The sequence below is a fragment of the Mobula hypostoma genome, chromosome 20 (genome assembly GCF_963921235.1).
Source record: "Mobula hypostoma chromosome 20, sMobHyp1.1, whole genome shotgun sequence".
In the NCBI taxonomy this organism is placed as follows: domain Eukaryota; kingdom Metazoa; phylum Chordata; class Chondrichthyes; order Myliobatiformes; family Myliobatidae; genus Mobula; species Mobula hypostoma.
Window position 1 is genome coordinate 33,375,802 of NC_086116.1, and position 22,396 is coordinate 33,398,197.

General features: G+C 39.9%; 1 protein-coding gene across 4 annotated transcripts in view; it reads right to left on the bottom strand.

Annotated features, from left to right (window-relative positions):
* Window positions 1–22,396, bottom strand: part of sephs1 (selenophosphate synthetase 1) — a 73,186-nt gene that overhangs the window by 42,420 nt on the left and 8,370 nt on the right. Inside the window, exon 2 of one of the 4 annotated variants that reach the window (XM_063072629.1) lies at window positions 13,538–13,609. The exons of the other annotated variants lie outside the window; for them this stretch is intronic. The gene's annotated coding sequence lies outside the window, so the exon portion shown is untranslated. The remainder of the gene's footprint in view (window positions 1–13,537; window positions 13,610–22,396) is intronic. 4 annotated transcript variants of the gene reach the window in all.

Consider the following 22,396-nt stretch of genomic DNA (forward strand, 5'->3'; position numbering starts at 1 on the left):
ATGCACCTTGACACACAAGATGGGCTAGAGTACATACTGCAAGTTATTAAGGACGCTACAGTTTCTGAAAGTAGACATTGCTGCCTTGGAAATATTACAATGTACACTATCCATGATTCAAAGAGGAATGGAGTACTTCAGCTCATTGGAGAGAGTACTGCTGGAATTAAGAAATTTATTCAGGAGTTATTAGAACTTGGATTATGCCACTTGATAGTAGAAGCAGATGCCAGAATCCATTTTAGAAGTCAATTAAACATATACCAAAGGATTTATTTACAACAGCAGCCAGTGGGTGTTGGAATGCAAGATAATCTCTGACATTTCAAAGCACCAATGAACGCAGGCAAATACTTAGCTTTCTAATACAAAAAAAATTATTTCTGTCCCACATTACAGCTATCCCAAAGAACATGACAATCATTATCATTGGTATAGTTAAGGGAGTACATGCTCTAACTCCTTAACAAGTATCAGTGTGCCACCAAACCCTGGTTTCAAACAAACAAGAAAATCAAAGGATAGAGGAAAGAGCGAGAAAGAAAATAAATAGAAATAAGTATTTATAAACTTTCTCTTTGGCATCTTTTATATTAAACAAACTCAAAATATACAAGAGCCATTAACAGACATCAGAAAGACAATAGTAAGGCGAGTTGTGATTCGTAACTAAAAGGCAATGTCTTTTTGCCTACAAGCAATGTCACTAAAGAATAAAGAAAAATTAAAGACCAAGTTATTTTAAAAGATAATTCCACAAAGTTATCATTTATTTATACATTTTTGATAGAAACCTACAACAAACATTTACATAGCTATGACTTGGATACATTAAAAGAACACAAATATTTCTCATCTTTATTTCTTTTATCATCTTCAATCAACTGTGATGGAACAATATACATTGTTCCTTAAAATCAAAGTACTTTCTTCTCAAACATGCATTGTGTCATGCTCTGACTGGGGTAAATGACATTAACTGTACATACGACACAAGGTTTAAAAAACATGAAATCAATAGAATACTTTTTTTAATGAATGAAAGGAGGCACTCCTGGACATAGCCTGAGGCAATGGACTGACAAGGCTTTCAGCAAGAAAATACCTAATTACAACATTGGCTATACTTAATGGGTATTAAAAAATGAAAGTGAAAAAGTATATGAAAACAGCGAGGCCAATTTTACCAGCCTGTCAAATGATTCAGCATACACTGGCTAGAAACAGCAACTTGAAAGAACAGACGACATCCAAGAAGATGGTTGGAATTTAGCATAAGTATCCTTGCCAAAGATTACCTCCAATTCTGGTTGAGCAAAACATAGCAAATAGGATTCAATTCATAGTAGTAAGCTAATGCTTTCGTAAGGGTAAACAAAACAGTAAGGCATTTGAAAAGGTTCCACTTCATAGGCTCATCCAGAAAATTAAAACACACAGTGACTTGGCTAAATGAATCCAAAACTGGCTTATCCATAAAAATCAGAGGGTAGTGGTGGATGGATCATATATGGATGGAGTTTTGCGACTCATGGTGTTCCACAGGGATCTGTACTGAGACCTTTGCTGATTTAGATGAAAATATGGAAGGGCAGATGAACAAGTTTGCAGATGACAGACTGGTGGTGTTGTGAACAGCATAGATTACAAATGTACACAACAGTATACTGATCGGTTGCCAATACAAGTAGAGAAGTTGCAGATGGAGTTTAATCCAGTTAAGTATGAGGTGCTGCACTGTAGAAGATCAAGTGGAATGGGAAAGTACAGTTAATGGTAGGACTCCTAACAATGTTGATTAACTGAAGGATCTTGGGGCCCAGGTCCACAGCTCCCTAAAAGAGGTTGCAAAGGCTGAAAGGGTGGTACAGAAAAAGAATGGCATGCTTGCCTTCATTAGTTAAGACTTGAGCTTGAAGCTATGTTACAGCTTTATAAAACTCCAGTTAGGCTACATTACATTCAATTCTAAACACCTCATTATGGGAAGGATGTGCAGACTTTGAGAAGGTGTAGAGTTTTACCTGGATTTTGCCTGGTTTGGAGGACAAATGTTATGAGGAGATATTGGTCACGCCGGGGCTGTTTTCTCTGGAGCAGTGGAGGAGATTTGAAAGTTTGTAAAATCATGCAAGACATGATGATCTACACACCCAGTACCTTTCTCGCAGGATAGAAATGTCTAATACCAGAGGACATGTATTTAAGATGAGGAAGAAGTACAATCGAGATGAGTAGGACAGCTTCATTTACAAATGCAGGATGGTGGGGTACTAGAATATACTGCCGGGATGATGGAGAGGCAGGTAGCAAAAAAATTTTTAAGCGGTTGATCAAGGAAAGCCAGAAAGGGCCCAAATAACTAGGAAGACAGATTTGCAATAATTGGTAATTAACAAAGGTTTCATCCCAATTGCAATGGCACATTTGATTAGTATATTGCCTCAGCAGAGAGATGAAACAATTATTCACAAATTGCAAGAAATTAAGTTAAAATAAGATTAAAAATAAATGAGCGGGTTCCGGTGATGTCATCATTCAGAATGGTAACTTAAATCAATAGCTCCTCTGGAAAAACGCATATTTTGCCCCGTTAATCCATCAAATATAAAATCTTTCGAAAATATCTGAATTGATACGGGGGACAAGAATGGGGAAAAAGAATGGAGATTAAAAAGCATCACTGCGGAGCCTATGGAAGAGAGAGGTGCAGCGCACGGCTTTCCTACACGTGAGCGTGACGGCGAAGCTGACGCTGGGCCTTGTGCAGGCAAAGCTGCAAATATGATGAAGATTCTGGAAGAGATAAGGGAAGTCCAAAAAGATATAAAATAGCAACTCAATGATATAAAGTCAGGGCTCGCCAACGTCAATCAGAAAATAGCGGTGGCAGAGACTCAAATTGAGAAGGTGGAAGATCGCGTGCAAAACATGGAACAGATACTAAATAAGACGATAAAAATATTAAATCAACAGGAAAGTAAATTGCTTGACCAGGAGGAAAGATCGCGACGGAAATATATCAGGATTTATAATGTTCCTGAAGGAGCAGAAGGATTGTCGATGATAGACCTTGTAGAAAAGCTGCTGCAGGAAGCATTGGAGATTTCCTCGACTATGGAGATTGAAATTGAGAGGGCACATCGTTCGCTCGTCCCATGGCCTCCTGGAGACTGAGAAAGTAAGCCCCATTCAATAGTACTTAAATTCCTTTGATTCAAGAGCAAGGCGGAGATTCTACGAAGGGTCTGTGGTAAGAGGATGATTTTTTGGAACAGGAAGTTAATATACTTCGATCATGATTATCCCCTGGTGGTCCTACAGAAAAGGTATATTCCGAAGCAAAAGGAATATTAAAGCAAGAAAAGATTAAATTCCAAACCCCATACCCGGCTGAATTGAGGGCATTTTACCAAGAAGGGATACGACTATATCAGATGGTGGAAGAGGCAACTACAGACATGAATAACAGAGGATTGTCCATTAGCATGGTCAAACCAAGGGAAAGTCTGGCTCAGCAGTTATCCCAATCTGCTTGGGAAATAGTAAGAGAACCGAGAAAGCAGGGGACGGGAGCAGGACGAGAGAAGGATATTAGGAAAAGACAGTGAGTTCTCCGAGGGCAGCCCTCACCTCCTCCAGGAGAGTCATAAGGTTTGGCTAACTTTAAAAGTACTGATAAACTAAACGGAAGCAAAAATAGATGGTGATATACCTATCTCGAGAAATACATATTATAATGTAGATTTTATATTACTCAATTTTTAAAAATTCATTCATTCATTCTTTTTCCCCACCTAAATGAGAATATATACATGGGAGGAATACACAGGGAAATCATTTCTGTGTAATGGACATAGATTGATTTTTTTTTTTACTTTTATAGGTACTGCAGTGGGGGCCCTCAACCCACAGGTAGAAGGGGCCCACGGCTAGGCGTTTCTTCTAGCTCAACCCAGGGTCATCTAGAGACCCCAGCCTTGGAACCACAGCTTCATTACCTTTTTTTAAAAAAATTATTCCTGTTTCTTGGCTCTTTTTTGTTGAGGGAGTAGATCGATTAAGTTATATTCTGCAAATTTCAATGACATACTAACAGATAAATACACATAGCTAAGGACAAAGTAAAATTCATTCCTTTTAATGTCAAAGGGCTGTTGAATCCAGTCAAGTGCAGTAAAATTCTATCAAAAATTTAAAAAAAAAACAAGCCCATGTAGTATATTTACAGGAAACTCACTTAAGTGATAATGAGCATGGAAAATTAAAGAGAATGGGTTTTACTAATTTGTTTTTCTCCTCATATAAATCAGGACATAGAAGGGGAGTTGCTATTCTCATCTCAAGCAAGCTAAATTTTTAACAAGTGTTCAAAATGGGAGATAAGGAGGGCAGATATATTCTGGTAAGGGGGAATATAGATGGAAATCCAGTTACTTTATTGAATATACACGCACCCCCAGGAAGTGATATTAGTTTCTTCCAGAAAATTACTAATATTATGGTAACGAAAACAGAAGATCTTTTGATATGTGGGGGAGACTTAAATATACAATTACAACCAAAGTTAGACTCTTCCAACAGAAAAACTTATGAAACAGAAGTTCTTACATAAGAAAGTTAACATTCTTTTTGAGGATGTTCGTCTAATTAATATATGGAGGGACCCTTTCCCCGACAGAAGGGATTACACTCATTATTCTGCCCCCCATTCCGTATATACAAGAATACACTATTTCATAACATTTGGAAAAGATAGAGACAAAATAATCATCTGTGGAATTGGGACAATAGATGTAAGTGACCATGCACCTATATATTTATCTGTTGATTTTGACCTACAACCAAAGAATACTATTTGGAAACTAAATTCAAGTCTACGCAATGATCCCCATTTTAAGGAACAAATTGAAAAAGAAATTGGTCTTTACTTAGAATTCAATGATAATTGAGAGGTTTCACCTCCCATTCTATGGGATACTCTGAAGGCTGTCTTAAGAGGGAAAATTATAATGATATCTTCATATAAGAAAAAATTAAGGAATAAAACATTAGAGGAATTACAAAATAAGTTTAAGGAACTAGGGAAAAAAACACAAATTGAGATTGGCACAGGATACACTGAGGAAATTTTAAAAATTAGGAATGAAATTAATAGTTTGGCTACACAAATTAGAAAAAAATGTAATGTTTCTGAAACAGAGACACTATGAAAGTGGATCTAAATCTATGAAAATACTAGCACAGAAACTGAAAAAAAAAAAGATAGCAGAAAATACAATTCATAGAATTGGGGATCCAAGAACAAAAGTGACAAAAAATAAGCCAAGTGAAATTCAAGAAGCTTTTGAAATGTTTTACAAAACTCTATATTCCAAAGTTCCAGGGGGAAGCATAACCCAAATTGACACCTTCTTGCAACACACATCAAAGTTGCTGGTGAACGCAGCAGGCCAGGCAGCATCTCTAGGAAGAGGTACAGTTGACGTTTCGGGTGAGACCCTTCGTCAGGACTAACTGAAAGAAGAGCTATTAAGAGATTTGAAAGTGGGAGGGGGAGGGGGAGATCCGAAATGATAGGAGAAGACAGGAGGGGGAGGGATGGAGCCAAGAGCTGGACAGTTGCTTGGCAAAAGGGATATGAGAGGATCATGGGACGGGAAGCCCAGGGAGAAAGAAAAGGGGGAGGGGGGGAACCCAGAGGATGGGCAAGGGGTATAGTGAGAGGGACAGAGGGAGAAAAAGGAGAGAGAGAAAAAGAATGTGTGCATATAGATAAATAATGGATGGGGTACGAGGGGGAGGTGGGGCATTAGCAGAAGTTTGAGAAGTCAATGTTCATGCCATCAGGTTGGAGGCTGCCCAGATGGAATACAAGGTGCTGTTTCTCCAACCTGAGTGTGGCTTCATCTTGACAGTAGAGGAGGCTGTGGATAGACATATCAGAATGGGAATGGGACGTGGAATTAAAATGCGTATATTCACACCTTATATTCCGTCTGGGTAGCCTCCAACCTGATGGCATGAACATCGACTTCTCAAACATCCGCTAATGCCCCACCTCCCCCTCGTACCCCATCCATTATTTATTTATTTATATACATGCATTCTTTTTCTCTCTCTCCTTTTTCTCCCTCTGTCCCTCTCACTATACCCCTTGTCCATCCTCTGGGTTTTCTCCCCCCTCCCCCTTTTCTTTCTCCCTGGGCCTCCTGTCCCATGATCTTCTCATACCCCTTTTGCCAATCAACTGTCCAGCTCTTGGCTCCATCCCTCCCCCTCCTGTCTTCTCCTATCATTTCGGATCTCTCCCTCCCACTTTCAAATCTCTTACTAGCTCTTCTTTCAGTTAGTCCTGACGAAGGGTCTCAGCCCGAAACGTCGACTGTACCTCTTCCTGGAGATGCTGCCTGGCCTGCTGTGTTCACCAGCAACTTTGACGTGTGTTGCTTGAATTTCCAGCATCTGCAGAATTCCTTGTGTTGACACCTTCCTGAATTCTTTAGAGTTACCCACTTGAAGCAAAGAACAAAACAGAACAATGACTGCTGATATAACTGAAGCTAAACTAAAAACTACAATTAGTCGGCTTAAATTAAGCAAGTCACCAGGATCAGATGGATATAAGGCAGAGTGGTATAAAGAGTTTAGAAGCGAGTTAATTCCTGTACTACTCCCCACACTGAACTGGGCCCCAAGAAAGGCGCAAATGCTACCCAGCTGGAAGGAGGCGATAATCTCCACTATATCGAAAGGCAAGGATGAAATGGAATGTGGGTCATTTAGACCAATATCTATTCTTAATGTGGGTTATAGAATATTTACCACCATCATGGCTAAACGATTAGAAGAGTTTCCACCCACACTGATACATAGTGATCAGGCAGGTATTATACAACAATGCCAAACACAAGACAATATATGAAGGACACTTCACATTGTGGATCATATAAAGAAAATGAAATTGAAGCAATAGTGATAAGCATGGATGCTGGAAGGGCATCTGATTCGGTTAATTGGAATTTTCTTTATAGAGTTTTACGTAGATTTGGTCTACATGACACAATTATTAAAACTATACAGGCAGTATACGACAAACGTACTGCTGGGATTAAAATTAATGGATATTTATTTAATAGTTTTACCCTAGAAAGGGGCACGAGACAGGGTTGTGCATGGTCACCGCTACTCTTCGCATTATATCTGGAACCATTAGCTCAATACATCAAACAAAATGAAGATATCTGGGGAATTACTATTCAAGAGACAGAGCATAAATTGGCCTGTTACGCAGATGACATTGTGATCTATCTAGGGCAACCAACATACTCTTTACCTAAATTGATGCAATCCTTTGAACAATATGGCCAATTATCAGGATACAAGATCAACACAGATAAAACCCAACTACTTTCATATAACTATAGCCCACCAAGAGAAATTGAAAGTAGATATCCTTGGGCATGGCAAACAGATTCTGTCAAATATTTGGGCATCATTATGCCAAAAGATTTGGCAAAATTATCAGAATGCAATTATCAGCCTATATATAAAAAAATTAAGGAAGCTATAACAAGATAAAACCTAATTCCTTTTCTTGGTCTCAGTTCAAGGATTGAATCATTAAAATGAATATACTGCCGAGACTACTATATCTCTTTCAGACCCTACCAATAGAGATTAACCAAAATCAATTCAACGAATGGAACAAGATGCTATCAGGATATATACGGCAAGGTAAATGGCCTAGAGTTTGTCTCAAAATTTTGCAATTAGCCAAGGAAAAGGGGAGATGGGGCCTACCTTCTCTTAGAGATTATTATTTTACAGCACAGTTGAGAGCTGCTGATATGCTGGTGCAACCCATCATATGACACTCAATGGAAAAACATTGAGGAGAGGATACTTTCCATCCCCATACAAGCAATTTTGGCTGATAACAACCTACAAAGTTACATAAATAATATTGACAACCCGTGGGTGAAATGGACTCAAAATATGGAAAACTATTATAAAAGAATATAAACTAGAGAGAGACATTGCATTTCTTAAATGGTGCACATATGACTCGGATTTTACGCCGAATAAGCTGGATGCTAGATTTAAGGAACTGGACAGCTAAAGGAATAACAGCCATTTGCAATATAATGGAAGAAGAAACACTGTTCAGTTTTGAAATGCTCAAAGAGAAACACTTATTAGAAAAACAAGACTTTTACCGGTATTTTTCCTCTCCTTTCTATAAGTGTATACCTCAGATAAATATTATGTGGAGATTTGTGACAAATATGATTATGATATATATGTACAGTATCTGAAATACATCTTATGGAAATGTTTGTTTGATGATGAAATTCAATAAAAAATAAATCACAAAAAAAAGAGCTTTTTTGAACTCAGTATCTCACACAAGCATTAACAATAAGCAAAGACTATTGTGGCTTCCTTTAATGTTACTTGTATATAAATGGACCTAACTACTCAATAATGAACTGTGCATTAGGGAAAACGCTCAAGCGTCAGTAAACTCCTTTCCCAAATTTCTATCATTAACACGACCACACCCCCCACCCCCCATAGTAGAGGTCTCACACTAGAGGGCATAGATTTGGAGTACGCGATTAGATTACAGGAGATCTGAGGAAGAATTATTTTGTTTTCTTTTTGTATTTCCAGTTTGTCATCTTTTGCAATTTGCTGATGATACTACATTATCTCAAATAACAACGAGGCACCCTACAGAGAAGAAGTCATCACCCTGACACAGTGGTGTTAAGAAAACAATCTCTCCCTCAATGTCACAAATACAAAAGAGCTGGTTGTGGACTACAGGAGGAATGGAGACAGGCTCATCCCTATTGACATCAATGGATCTGGGGTTGAGAGGGTGAACAGCTTGAAGTTTCTCAGCATACACATCAAGGAACTCACATGGTCTGTACATACCGGCAGTGTGGTGTAAAAAAGCACAACAGTGCCTCTTTCATGTCATATGGTTGAAGAGGTTTGGCATGAGTCCCCAAATCCCAAGGACTTTCTACAGGAACACAATTGAGAGCATCCTGACTGGCCACATCACTGCTTGGTATGGGAACTGTACTCCCCTCAATCGCAGGTCTCTGCACAGAGTGGTGCAGACAGCCCAGCGCATCTGTAGATGTAAACTTCCCACTATTCAGGATGTTTACAGAGACAGGTGTGTAAAAAGGGCCTGAAGGATCATGGGGGACCCGAGTCATCCCAACCACAAACTGTTCCAGTTGCTACCATCTAGGAAACAGTACTGCAGCATTAAAGCCAGGCTCCGGGACATCTTCTTCCACCAGGCCATCAGACTGATTAATGTGCTGATACAATTGTATTTCTAAGCTATATTGACTGTTCTGTTGTACATACTATTTATTACAAATTACTATAAATTACACATTTATATGGAGATACAACATAAAGATTTTTACTTATGTATGTCAGCTACTACTATGTCGACTCAGGCCTAGGGGGCCGGCGTCGGGCACAATGACGGACTCTCCACTTCTCCCTCATCGGTGTGTTCAGTTCATCTGTATTAGCCGCTCCGCTATCTTCTAGGAGCGTGTTGACCATAGTCTTGGGAGGGCGCCCAGGGTTCATCCTCCCGTGCTTGGGCTCCCATATGATGACTAGGCTGGCAGGTAGCTCAGGGTGGCACAGACAGCCCTGCTAGTTGCAGTCTTCTCACCTCAATTTTAGCAGTGAGCATCAGTAGGTTGTTATAGAGCTCGACATTCGTCATGTGCTGTTGCCAATTCACGTCAAGAGCCACCGGAGCATTCGTGTATAGCAACCTTCCAGAGATGTTCGCATCGTCTTGGTGAGTGTCCACATCTCGCATCCATACGTGAGAATGGACTCTATGACTGCTATGAAAATCGTCTTTTTAAGCCCTCTGGTCAGGTTCAACTTCCAGATTTCCTTCATGTCGTTCATAGCCCTCCACGCCAGCGCCTTCCGTATCTTTATGTCCTTCTTCGAACTCATCATTCTTGACCCGAGGTACTTGTAGTCCAAGACTTTCTTAATGGTATCATTCTCTACAGTCTTGAGAGTACCTTCGTTGCAGTTAAACACCGTGTACTCTGTCTTTTTAGCGTTTAGGTGAAGTCCAACTTTATTGCATTCAATTTCCACTTTTGTCAGTAGCTGCTGTGCTTCCTCCATCTGGTCAGAGAGCAGGACTATGTCATCTGCAAAATCGAGATCTGTGAGCGTAACCGGTCTGACCCTTTTAGTTCACCCTGGTTTTACAGTAAAACCAAGCTTGCCACAATCTTTGGTAGCTCGACACAGAGCGTAATCAAGGACGATTATAAAGATGTAGGGTGCCAGAGTGTCTCCTTGCAGCACACCAGCTAGGAGCTCGTATGTATGTATGTGAAGGATGTAAGAAATAAAGTCAATTTAATTCAATGGTTGTCTTGTATGTAATATTGCTGATTCTATTTGTTTCTTCTTACTGTGAATGTCTGCAAGAAACTGAATCGCAGGGTAGTACATGGTGACATATAGGTACTTTGATAGTAAATTTACTTTGAACGTTATGAATCAGTGGGTGGTTGGAATCTAGAAAACACTGCCTGAGGCAGTGAAGTCAAAGCCTCATACCATGGTTTAGTATTTAGATGAGCACCTAAATAGACAAGGCAGGGAAAGCTAGCAAACAGGATTGATGTATGCAACTACTTAATAGTTGGCATGAACTTGTCAGACTGAAGAGCCCATCCCTGGTGCTCTACAACTATATCCCATAAATGTAAAACACCCGGCCATTACAATAGCAAAAAAAATTCCAATCTAAGATTATTTTTAAATTAACTGACACAAGAGGCGTTCAAGAATCAAGAATTTGGGTAGATCTGAGCAACATGCTCAGAACTTCCTTCAAGCAGATCAAACACTATGTCATACAAACACATGTACAATGCAAATCAAATAAACACAGCAACACAAAATGTTGGAGGAGCTCAGCAGGTCAGGCATTATCTATGGAAATGACCAAATAGTCATTTTGGGCTGAGATCCTCCTTCAGGACTGACCTGGCTGCTTTCAACACTTCACATCCATTTTAAGGACTTGGCTTTCTCACTTTACTTCGTTTCTTCCAAGCTAAGTTTTTGTTGCAGTGGGAAAGGGGTTTTACCAGGCTCAATAATGAACTCATTGGATACAACTACAGGATACAAATATGAGATAACACTATCTTAATACCTATAAGAAGGTATCTGATAGTGGCATTGACTCTGTTTATTCAGCCTCCTAAAACCCTTTTTGCACAGCGACAAATATTTTGCTTCTTCCAAGCTAAGTGAGTAAGTCAAGTGCATAAAATGTTCCCATTGAAGATGCAGTGGAATACTTTGGAGTCCAGAGAACAACTGAAACATTTTCCCAGAGGAACAAATGAAGTATGCATCTACATAGCACTTCTTACCTTGGCAAGATGTACCATGCAACTTCACAGGAATGTTAGCAATAAATTTGACATAACATATGAACAGCTACTAAGATAAATGTAAAAACTTTGTCGAAGGAATAGATTTTTAAGGACCATCTCTAAGAAGGAAAAACAGAGGGAGAAACAAGGAGGGTGGGGGGGTCATAGTTACGAAAACAGAATGATGAACATGGAGGCAGAAGAATTTGAAATTCAAGTGTAAAAATTTCAGGGGGTTGGGGCAGGGAAGAAGAATTACAATAAAGAGCAGCTTGCCATGAATGAATTTGTAAACCGGGTTGAGAATTGTTAAACCCGAGGTGGACAGTGCAAGTCAGTGAGGGTAAGTGATAAATGAACAGGACTTTATGCAGGCCACAACATAGGTAGCAGAGATCTGGAAAAACTACAAAGTTTACCCTACAAAGTTAACCCAGAACTAGTGAAGGTATGGATGAGGTTTTCAGATGCACATGACCTGATGCATAGAACTGCAAAACATTAAGGCACAAAACAGATTTTTAATCAAACAAATATACATTTTTCCTGTGTATGCTCATTCTTATTTAATATATCAGTATTTGAGTGTCATTGTAAATATGCTGTTTGATTAAGCATATAATTCATTATGATTATAGGTAAAATTACATGAATTCCATACATCATGACGATACCATGTGCTCACCTCGATAAAGTTAAAAACAAAGTTAGACCCGCAAATCTCGGCTCCTTGCTTTTCTTCCAATTAGTTTAATATTTTGGAGAAACAATGGTGATGACAAGGTATTTTTAAAATGAACCCAAGACAACTACCTACCCGTGGAAGCGCAGCAAGATGTTCCAGGAAAATAAAACAGTGCAGCTTATGTTCTTCAGAATAGTTTTTTTTTTTAAAAAGCAGAAAACGGAAAAAAACTACAGGTTTATAAACAGTAAGTATCTGGTAAAAAAAAATAAATTTTAAAAAAGCAGAAATGGACCTTCCAAGATCAAGATGCACATCCCAGACAAAAGAGAAAGCACAGGATAAACGAAGAGAAAGAAGCCACAACTAGGAGAGAAGCAAGGATTAGTATAGATCCAGAGAGAAAAGCCAAGAAAATGGGAGAGGTACCCAGAACTGTCAGTCTCAGAGTTAATTCCCACAACCACCATGGAGAAGGCTATAAAACCCGAGATAGTTTCACCCTCACAGGTCTCACCTGCCAAGCAAAGTGGCACCCATTTGTCAGGAAAGAAGTTATTCCATAAGATTAAGAAGCCTTCCACCAACGATTAAAATTTTCAGCCTGAATGGGACTATTTAAAAATGTAGTATGCTGTGAAAGTCTATCTAGTAGTTGTACTTCATATAGTTGAGATGCATTCTGTACTGAACTGAAATTAATAGATAAGCAGGGAGGAATGTTGTGTTATTTAGTATTTCAGTAATATTTGAGTAATATTGTATATATTGTCTGATTAAGTGTTCTTTGATTATATATGTAAATCTACATGAATTGCATATGTCTTGATGCTACCAATTGAGAAGGGTGCGCCTCGCTTAAAGGATGAAGTTAGAGTTGCATCTCTCAGCTCCTTGTTTTTCTTCCAATTAGTTTAATGTTTTGGAGTTACAAAATGTAACACTCATGTTTTGTTTTAAAAAGAGATGACATCAAGAAAACAAAATTTTAAAATTTGGGCTAAAACCAACTGCAAGAAATAAGCATCTTTTCCTCTGTTTCTGTCCATTTGTGAAGGGATGAACTTTTATTTATTAGTGGAGCTGCTCTAGAACAATATCTGTACAGGCATTAAAAAAAATAAAAGTGAATGGAGACAGTGTGGCCAAGAACACAAGATACAATTTGACAATGAGAAGGCGGCGAAATTATGACTAAAAGAAAGAAATGAGAAAAGGAAGCTGAGGGAAGCATCAAAAGGCTACTCATTTAAAGTAATCAAATAGGTTATTTGACCTTGTTCTGGTAAAATTTATTAGTTCTGTAGTTTTTGCAGGCATTTTTGAAGTCATACTATCAAAGATGATAAAATCCAGACCAAATATCTCGGCATTTACTCACCTTGCAGAACCAGCTGTGCTCAGTCCAAACATACATCGATTGGCAGCCATTAATTTCTGGGGATTACAAGTGCTGGAATCAAAAGCAAATAACGATTCCATGCCATAAATTCCTCTTAATTTGGGGGAAGTTCAAATAACAATTCTAATTTAACGTGAAAATTATTAAAAGTGTATAAGCAAATTGAAAGATTATATTCTAGGCATTGTATTAAAAACAAAAAGAAAAATCAAGTCATGATCTGAAGAGGCTCTTGAGACATGAATTTAAACTTAAAAGTCTACTTTATGTCTGCTGTAATTGTCGTGTTTGGAATTCAACACAAGTTAAATTCTTTTTAAGAGGGTGCATGGAACTTCCCAATCTGGTGGATAATTACCACATGTTTAATCTCATTTTTACTTAAAACTACTTTTTTAAAAAAATAATCAATGGAATTAAGGTTAAATATATCTCTAAATTCTGGTTTCCAGAACAGACAAACTTAAATGGTGCATGGGTAAATGTTCAGATTGAATTTTGTTCATTCTGTTAAAAGTAACTATCACAAGCATGGGTAATTAAGCATGCTGGATAACAATTCTATTTTAAGTGTAACATGTGCCAAATAATAAACAACTTTATTTGACCCAGTAAAAATATAAAGGGGATGGCATAGCCTGCAAGTTGCTTAAATTGAGACAGACCAAACAATTGTGACAACTTGACTGGTTTGTCATTATTCAATATTCTTTCATTTTTGTTTCTTTAATTCACTCACAGGATGTTGGCGCTGCTGGATAGGGACCACATTTACTATCCTATTTGCCCCTGAACTCAGCCTTACTAAAACAACTCCACAGCAGTTAGCAGCCAACTACTTGGATGTGAATCTGGAGTCACATGTAGGCCAGATTTCCTTCAAGGATGCAAACAGCCCCTTTCTGTGATCATGACAACCTGACAGCTTTATAGTTATCATTACCGATAAACAGCTTTTTTATCTATTGGTCATTACTCAAACCCAAAATTGGAAGTTCCTGTGGTAATGATTAAACCATGTCCAGATCATGCATCCAGTCCCCTAGGTACTAGTGTAGTGACTTAATTACTAAGTCACTTTGAAGATGATCTCTGGGTCTGGGCTCTTTTTTTTTTTAAGTTCTATTGCCAAGAAAATGGATGCCGATATTTTCATTCTGTGTTATGAGTCACCAAGTCCCAATAGTACCCAAGCCAGGCCACATGATAATAGCTTGATCAATAAATTAGTACAGTACTTGGGGAGCAATATGCCAGAGATCCTGTTTTATTATGATTAATTCAGTGAGATACAACGAGGAGGAACCTGTCACTACCCCCCCCCCCCCACCGTCTTCCCTACATTTCCAGTTTCTGGAGGAATCAATAGGATCCTGATAAAATACCAGATTAATAACATTCATAAACCCATAAGGAAACTCAAGTACCAGCTTATGCAGGTCAACGATGACCTGGGACCAGGTCATCTGACATTTACAGAATTCACTGTGAATACGGAGCAGCATATAATCCGCCAAACAGGACACACAGTGAAAACCCACATGAAGGAGCACAGATGTATCTGTAAACAACAGGAATTCTGCAGATGCTGGAAATTCAAGCAACATACATCAAAGTTGCTGGTGAACGCAGCAGACCAAGCAGCATCTATAGGAAGAGGCGCAGTCGACGTTTCAGGCCGAGACCCTTCGTCAGGACTAACTGAAGGAAGAGTGAGTAAGGGATTTGAAAGCCGGAGGGGGAGGGGGAGATGCAAAATGATAGGAGAAGACAGGAGGGGGAGGGATAGAGCCGAGAGCTGGACAAGTGATAGGCAAAAGGGGATATGAGAGGATCATGGGACAGGAGGCCTAGGGAGAAAGATGGGAGGGGGGTGACCCAGAGGATGGGCAAGAGGTATATTCAGAGGGACAGAGGGAGAAAAAGGAGAGTGAGAGAAAGAATGTGTGCATAAAAAGGAGTAACAGCTGGGGTACGAGGGGGAGGTGGGGCCTAGCGGAAGTTAGAGAAGTCAATGTTCATGCCATCAGGTTGGAGGCTACCCAGACGGAATATTAGGTGTTGTTCCTCCAACCTGAGTGTGGCTTCATCTTTACAGTAGAGGAGGCCGTGGATAGACGTATCAGAATGGGAATGGGACGTGGAATTAAAATGTGTGGCCACTGGGAGATCCTGCTTTCTCTGGCGGACAGAGCGTAGATGTTCAGCAAAGCGGTCTCCCAGTCTGCGTCGGGTCTCACCAATATATAAAAGGCCACATCGGGAGCACCGGACGCAGTATATCACCCCAGTCGACTCACAGGTGAAGTGATGCCTCACCTGGAAGGACTGTTTGGGGCCCTGAATGGTGGTAAGGGAGGAAGTGTAAGGGCATGTGTAGCACTTGTTCCGCTTACACGGATAAGTGCCAGGAGGGAGATCAGTGGGGAGGGATGGGGGGGACGAATGGACAAGGGAGTTGTGTAGGGAGCGATCCCTGCGGAATGCAGAGAGAGGGGGGGGCGGAAAGATGTGCTTAGTGGTGGGATCCCGTTGGAGGTGGCGGAAGTTACGGAGAATAATATGTTGGACCCGGAGGCTGGTGGGGTGGTAGGTGAGGACCAGGGGAACCCTATTCCTAGTGGGGTGGTGGGAGGATGGAGTGAGAGCAGATGTACGTGAAATGGAGGAGATGCGTTTAAGAGCAGAGTTGATAGTGGAGGAAGGGAAGCCCCTTTCTTTAAGAAATGAAGACATCTCCCTCGTCCTAGAATGAAAAGCCTCATCCTGAGAGCAGATGCGGCGGAGACGGAGGAATTGCGAGAAGGGGATGGCGTTTTTGCAAGAGACAGGGTGAGAAGAGGAATAGTCCAGATAGCTGTGAGAGTCAGTAGGCTTATAGTAGATATCAGTGGATAAGCTGTCTCCAGAGACAGAGACAGAAAGATCTAGAAAGGGGAGGGAGGTGTCGGTGCCTGAAACGTCGACTGCGCCTCTTCCTATAGATGCTGCTTGGCCTGCTGCGTTCACCAGCAACTTTGATGTATACAGATGTATCTGTTTAGGTTACCCAAAGAAATCCACGGTAGCGGAACATTGCATTCACAATCGCCACAGGATTGACTTCGACGGCACTAAACTACTGTGCTGTGCCAATGGCTTTTGGTACTGCCTGGTAAAGAAAGTCATTGAAACAAAACTGGAAGAAAATAATTTTAACAAAGATGAAGGTCTCATTCTAAACAAGATCTGGAATTCAATTTTAAGCAAGGCAGGAGAGCAGAAACCTGATTGGATGAGGACTAACCAATCAGGAGGGATGGACCAAAGGGGTATAAATACCACCAGACTAGACATGCGCAAGCATAATCCCTGATGAAGATGGCAGAGTCTTTCATCGAAACGTCGGCTGTAATCAATACCCGCACCTGGCTGAAAGCCCGAGCAGAGTTTATTCGTAATATTCAGAGCATTTAAAAGTCAGTGTTAGAGAAAATACTAAATATCAAGCTAACTTGAGGATGAGAAAAGGTGGCCAATAATCAAGTGGTGGGGGAAAACAAAATTTGAGGTACAGTTGCTCAGGAAAGTAAACAAAACCCCCAAAAAATTTACTATGTATTCTGCATCCTCCTCTCCATAATCCAGGGACCAGCAATTTTATTCCTTTGCTTTTGTCACAGCATGCATAGCTTTCTGATCTGTCCCTTAGAATTTTCCCATCCCCCACCCTCTCCCAAATGCACGAATAATGCAGAGAATAATGCACCAAATAATATGCTAAACTTTTGTTTAGGAATAACATTGATCCTGACTCTCAGCCATCAGAAGATTTAATCGGCAATAAAGGGATTAAAGGCACAGACAATTTTCTACACGGAGCAAATTCAAAAATCAAAGGTGCAAAGGGACTTGGGAGTCCTTCTGGAAGTTTCTCTAAAGGTTAACTTGCAGGTTGAATCAGTGGAGAGGAAGGCAAATGCAATGTCAGCAGATATTTCGAGAGGACTAGAATATAGAAGGGTGCAGTGCTGAGGCTTTATAAGGCATTGTTCAGACCACATTTGGAACACCGAGAGCAGTTTTTGGCCCCTTATCTAAAAAAAGATGGACTACCATTGAAAAGGGTATGCAAGGCCTAACGTATGAGGAGCGTTTGATGGCTCTGGACCTGTATTCACTAGAGTTTAGCTGACTAGGGTGAGATCTCATTTAAACCTATCAAACATTCAAAGGCCAAGATAGAGTGGATGTGGAGAGGATATTTCCTATAATGGAATATCTAGGATCAGAGGATACAGCCTCAGAATAGAGTAACATCCATTTACAACAGAAATGAAGAGAAATTTCTTAAGCCAGAGTGTGGTGAATCTGTAGAATTCATTGCCACACACAGTTTGGAGGCCAAATCATTGAGTATACTTAAAGGGGAGGTTGATAGGTTATCAGTTAGTCAGGGCGTTAAAGGTTACAGGGAGAAGGTAGGAGAATGGGGTCGAGATGGATAATAAATCAGAAATGATGGAATGGAAGAACAGACTCAACAGGCTGAATGGCCTAATTCTGCTCCTATGTCTTATTAATTTAATCAATGCTCAATATTCAGCTCAAATTCTTGAAGTGATGAAATTAAATTTACTTCTGATGACTGGAGACTGCTACTGGAATACGTATCAAACTTCACCTCTGAACATGAAAGAACGAAATAACAGACAAAATGCTGGAAGAACTCAGCAGATGAGGCAGCATCCATGGAATTCCAGCATCTGCAGAACATGTTAAAGAAAGCCCACTTGCAGATGCAAAAGGAAAAGCTTTCAGAGCACATTTTGTGCCAATTTATGAAATTATCCTTTGTGCTGTAATTTTACATGTTTGATTAGATTTTTTAAATATAAAACTACAAAACAAGGAACAAGATGTTTAGGTAAATTACAGGGTGCATTTCAAAAGCCAACTATAGGCTTTGGGATTCAATTTCATGCAAATATAAAATAGCAGCTATAACATGCTGTTACCTTTTCACCCCCTTTCAAATATCATTTTAAAAACAATGAATAAAATGCAATTAATTTGCATAATTAACTAAAAACAAAGCGTCATAGAAGACATGAGTACACATAAATTATCTACATATAGCAGCACTGCAACAGGTATAGATGTTACTCCTTCCCCAAGAAAAGCATTCCATATTTTTTTCACTTGTATTTATTCACAAGGATAAAGAACCAAAAAATATTTGTCTGTCAATCTGTTTACAAGGAACATTGTAATTTGCTGCACAACATAAATATTGTATCGTGCATTAAACATTATAGAAACTGTTAATTAGCATGAATAAGCTTTACAATTTGTTTCATTTATTGAGATATAGTGCAGAGTAGGCCCTTCCAGCTCTTCAAGTCATACCACCCAGCAATCCCCCAATTTAACCTTTGCCTAATCACAGGACAATTTACAATGACCAATTAACCTACCAAAGAGTAGGTCTTTGGACAGCAAGAGGAAACCAGAGTACCCAGAGGAAACCCATGCAGTCACGGGAAAAAGTACAAATTCCTTAAAAGAAGCGGTAAGAAATAAACCCAGGTCAGTGGTACTACAAAGTGCTTGGCTAACCACCAGGCCACTGTGCCACCCAGTGGTGGGTAATCCAGGAAAGACAAGTAGTTAATTAGTCCAGCTGCATTTACATTTTGGCAGCAATCTAAGGCTGAAAAATCTACAATTATAGCTAGAAATAAAAGTTCAAACAATGCTCAACCAACAAAACCCAATTTGATCTTTGAAATAACTTCATCCAGAAACTAGTCACTTTGCAAACTTGAATGATGAGGCTACTGTAATAACCAAAGCATGTTTAAATGATGCAGATGCAAGGTTATTAACACCCTTAAAAAAAAACAAGGAATCTCACCAACTGAAACAAAAACAAAAGTACTCATGGATGAATACTTGCAAGAATGGGAAAATAGGAATGGCAAACAATGTTTTGAAATTAATTACCTCATCTCTACACAGTTTTTCTCCACACAGCAAAGCTCACTGCAAGCATTTCAATATCATAACTGCAAGAACTCCATTCCCCTGAGATTAACAATGCAAAAATATCAGCATGCTATCTACAGCAGTAATAAACTCAATGAAGTAACAGGACATCAACATTGCCCCTTATACACATTATAGACTCAGTGGCCACTATTAGGTACAGGAATGCAATCTGGTCTAGCCTTGGGCTGCTGTAGCCCATCCACTTCAAGGTTTGACATGTTGTGCATTCAGAGATGCTCATCTGCACACCACTATTGTAACATGTAGTTATTTGAGTTACTGACGCCTTCCTGTCAGCTTGAACCATTCTCCTCTGACATCTCTCATTAACAAGGCATTCTTGCCCACAGAAGCACCGTTCACTGGATGCTTTTTGATTGTCACACCATTCTCTGTAAACTTTAGGGACTGTTGTGTGTGAAAATCCTGGATCAGCAGTTTGAAATACTCAAACCTCCCAGTCTGGCACCAGCAATCACTTCACAGTCAAAAATTACTTAGATCACATTTCTTCGCCATTCTGATGTTTAGTCTGAACAACAACTGAACCTCCTGACCATGTCTGAATGCTTTTATGCATTAAGCTGCTGCTATGTGATTGGCTGATTAAATATTTGCATAAACAAGCAGGTATAGACAATAAAGAGGCCATTGAGTGTATATTTATAACAGGATCTGGTGCAAACTGTGACATAGACAAGTAAGATGAAACTAAGGCTATGTCCACACTAGACCAGGTAAATCCGTAACCGAAGCTTTTTCTCTTCGTTTTGACCCTCCGTCCACATTGAAACAATGTTTTCCTCCCCCAAAAAAGGAGCTTTTCTAGAACACCCTCCAGAGTGTTTAAATCTGAAAACGTCGGTAGGGTATTGTAGTGTGTACGGGGTAACCAGAGGTTTTAAAAAGCCCGTTGTCCCTTTCATCGGTGAAGAGACTATGGCTGTAGGAAATATTTCCAGGGTGACCCCTCTGTGGGAGTGGGGAAGATGTTGGTGGGGCCACCCCGGGGTCCGTGTGTCTGTATGTGTAGCTATTGTAGTGGCTGTGAGGCTGGTATTGTGGCGGTGAAAAGTACTGGCGGGGGGGGGGGGGTAGCCATCATATTCCTCATCATTGCAAATCCATCTGCAACAAAAGAGTTAGTCAGTTTTTCAATGTTCGTTGTCAGCTGGGTCATACTGTATGTGAACTCCCTGTCGGTTGCCTCCATACACTCCAGTATTTGATTTTTTAGTTTTAAGTCCTCCTGCGCGAGAGCCAACAGCTGTCCATCGTTTGGCAATTTCCTTTTAAGTTTTTCTAGTCTGTAACTGGACAAACGTGCACCAAGTATACCGTTTCCTCTTCGCTTGTTTTGTGTAGATGTGTCCTGCGCATGCCCAGTAGGAGATTAGCCCAAATACCCGTTTTAATGTGGACAAAGGTATTTTCAGAAACGCCTGGTGTGGACGCCTATCGTTTTTACGCAAAACTGGCGTTTTCAAAATTATCCTGTCTAGTGTGGATGTAGCCTCAGGCAGTCAATGAAGACAGGTAGCCATGAAGAAGTAGTCAAGGCATGAATGAGGGTTTCAAATGCAAATGAGGTATGACATGGACAGAGTCCAAACACTCATCCTAATGATGGCAAAAATACATGATTGATAGCCCATCTTGGGGTCAAATATTATACTATGGTTGCAAATAATTTGATTCAACCAATAACTGCCACGAAGAGAGATTGAGTCATTGCCTATGAAAAGGAACTGGATAGAACCAGAGTCCACAATAGTGATGGCACTGGCCCAGCACCTGGTATCACACATGTAGCGCTAGAATTTGGAGATGCTGTAAGATTATCAACCTATAAAATATAAATGAAAAATCTCACAGATGTTACACAACAGATATAGTGATGGAAATATAAAGATAGGCAAAACACATGACAAAAAGAGCTCAATGCTATTAACCTAAAAAGTTCACACTTCACAGATCCAGTCTATGCTGCTAAGTATTTGCAGCTTTTTTTAAAATTTAGAGATGGCGTCAGGTTCAAGAGATACTGTGGCAAGTCAGTATTGGTGTTGGCATGACCGTGGAAACCGAGACTGTTTGTCGACAATGATACTGGGGGCAGCAGGTAGGTGATGAGAAATTAGGGCCAAACCTGAATCCTAGGGGGAATCCAGAGATAACAGACAAGGAAAAAAAAACTTTACTTACTACTGTAATTATTGCCAGAAAATGGTAAGTAGTAAGCTGCTGTAAAGGGTTTGGAGGAAGTTGAAGTAGATAAATATTACAAAGGATGTAAAGAAAGTAAGGATAAATTTGTTCACCTCATTTATAACTTTATAACTGTGAACCATGGTGGCTTTTTCAGAAAGCCATGCGTTTGACTGGAACTCTTTCTCCACAGATTGTGCCTAGCTCCAGAATTTTAGGTTATTTATTTATTTTGGATTTTTAGAATCTATGACCTGAAGGAATTCAATGGGTCAAGCGATCTGCTGGGGGGCGGGGTGGTGAGGAACAGTTGATGTTTTGGGTTGAGATCCTGCATCAGTCTCCAACATCTACAATTGTGTTACTGAAGGAGCGGTCACCATTTACAGCATCTACAGGAGGCACTGCTTGAAGAAGGCAACACCCAAAGATCCCCAACATCCTGTGACTGACTAGGCCGTATCCACTTTTAGGAGGATTTTTCCATTCAAAGGCATTGGTGTTTCTATTCCACATCACGATGCAACCATACTGACGACCACACATCTATAGAAGTCTGTCAAAGCATTAGATTTCATGCCAAACCCTCACAAACTTAAG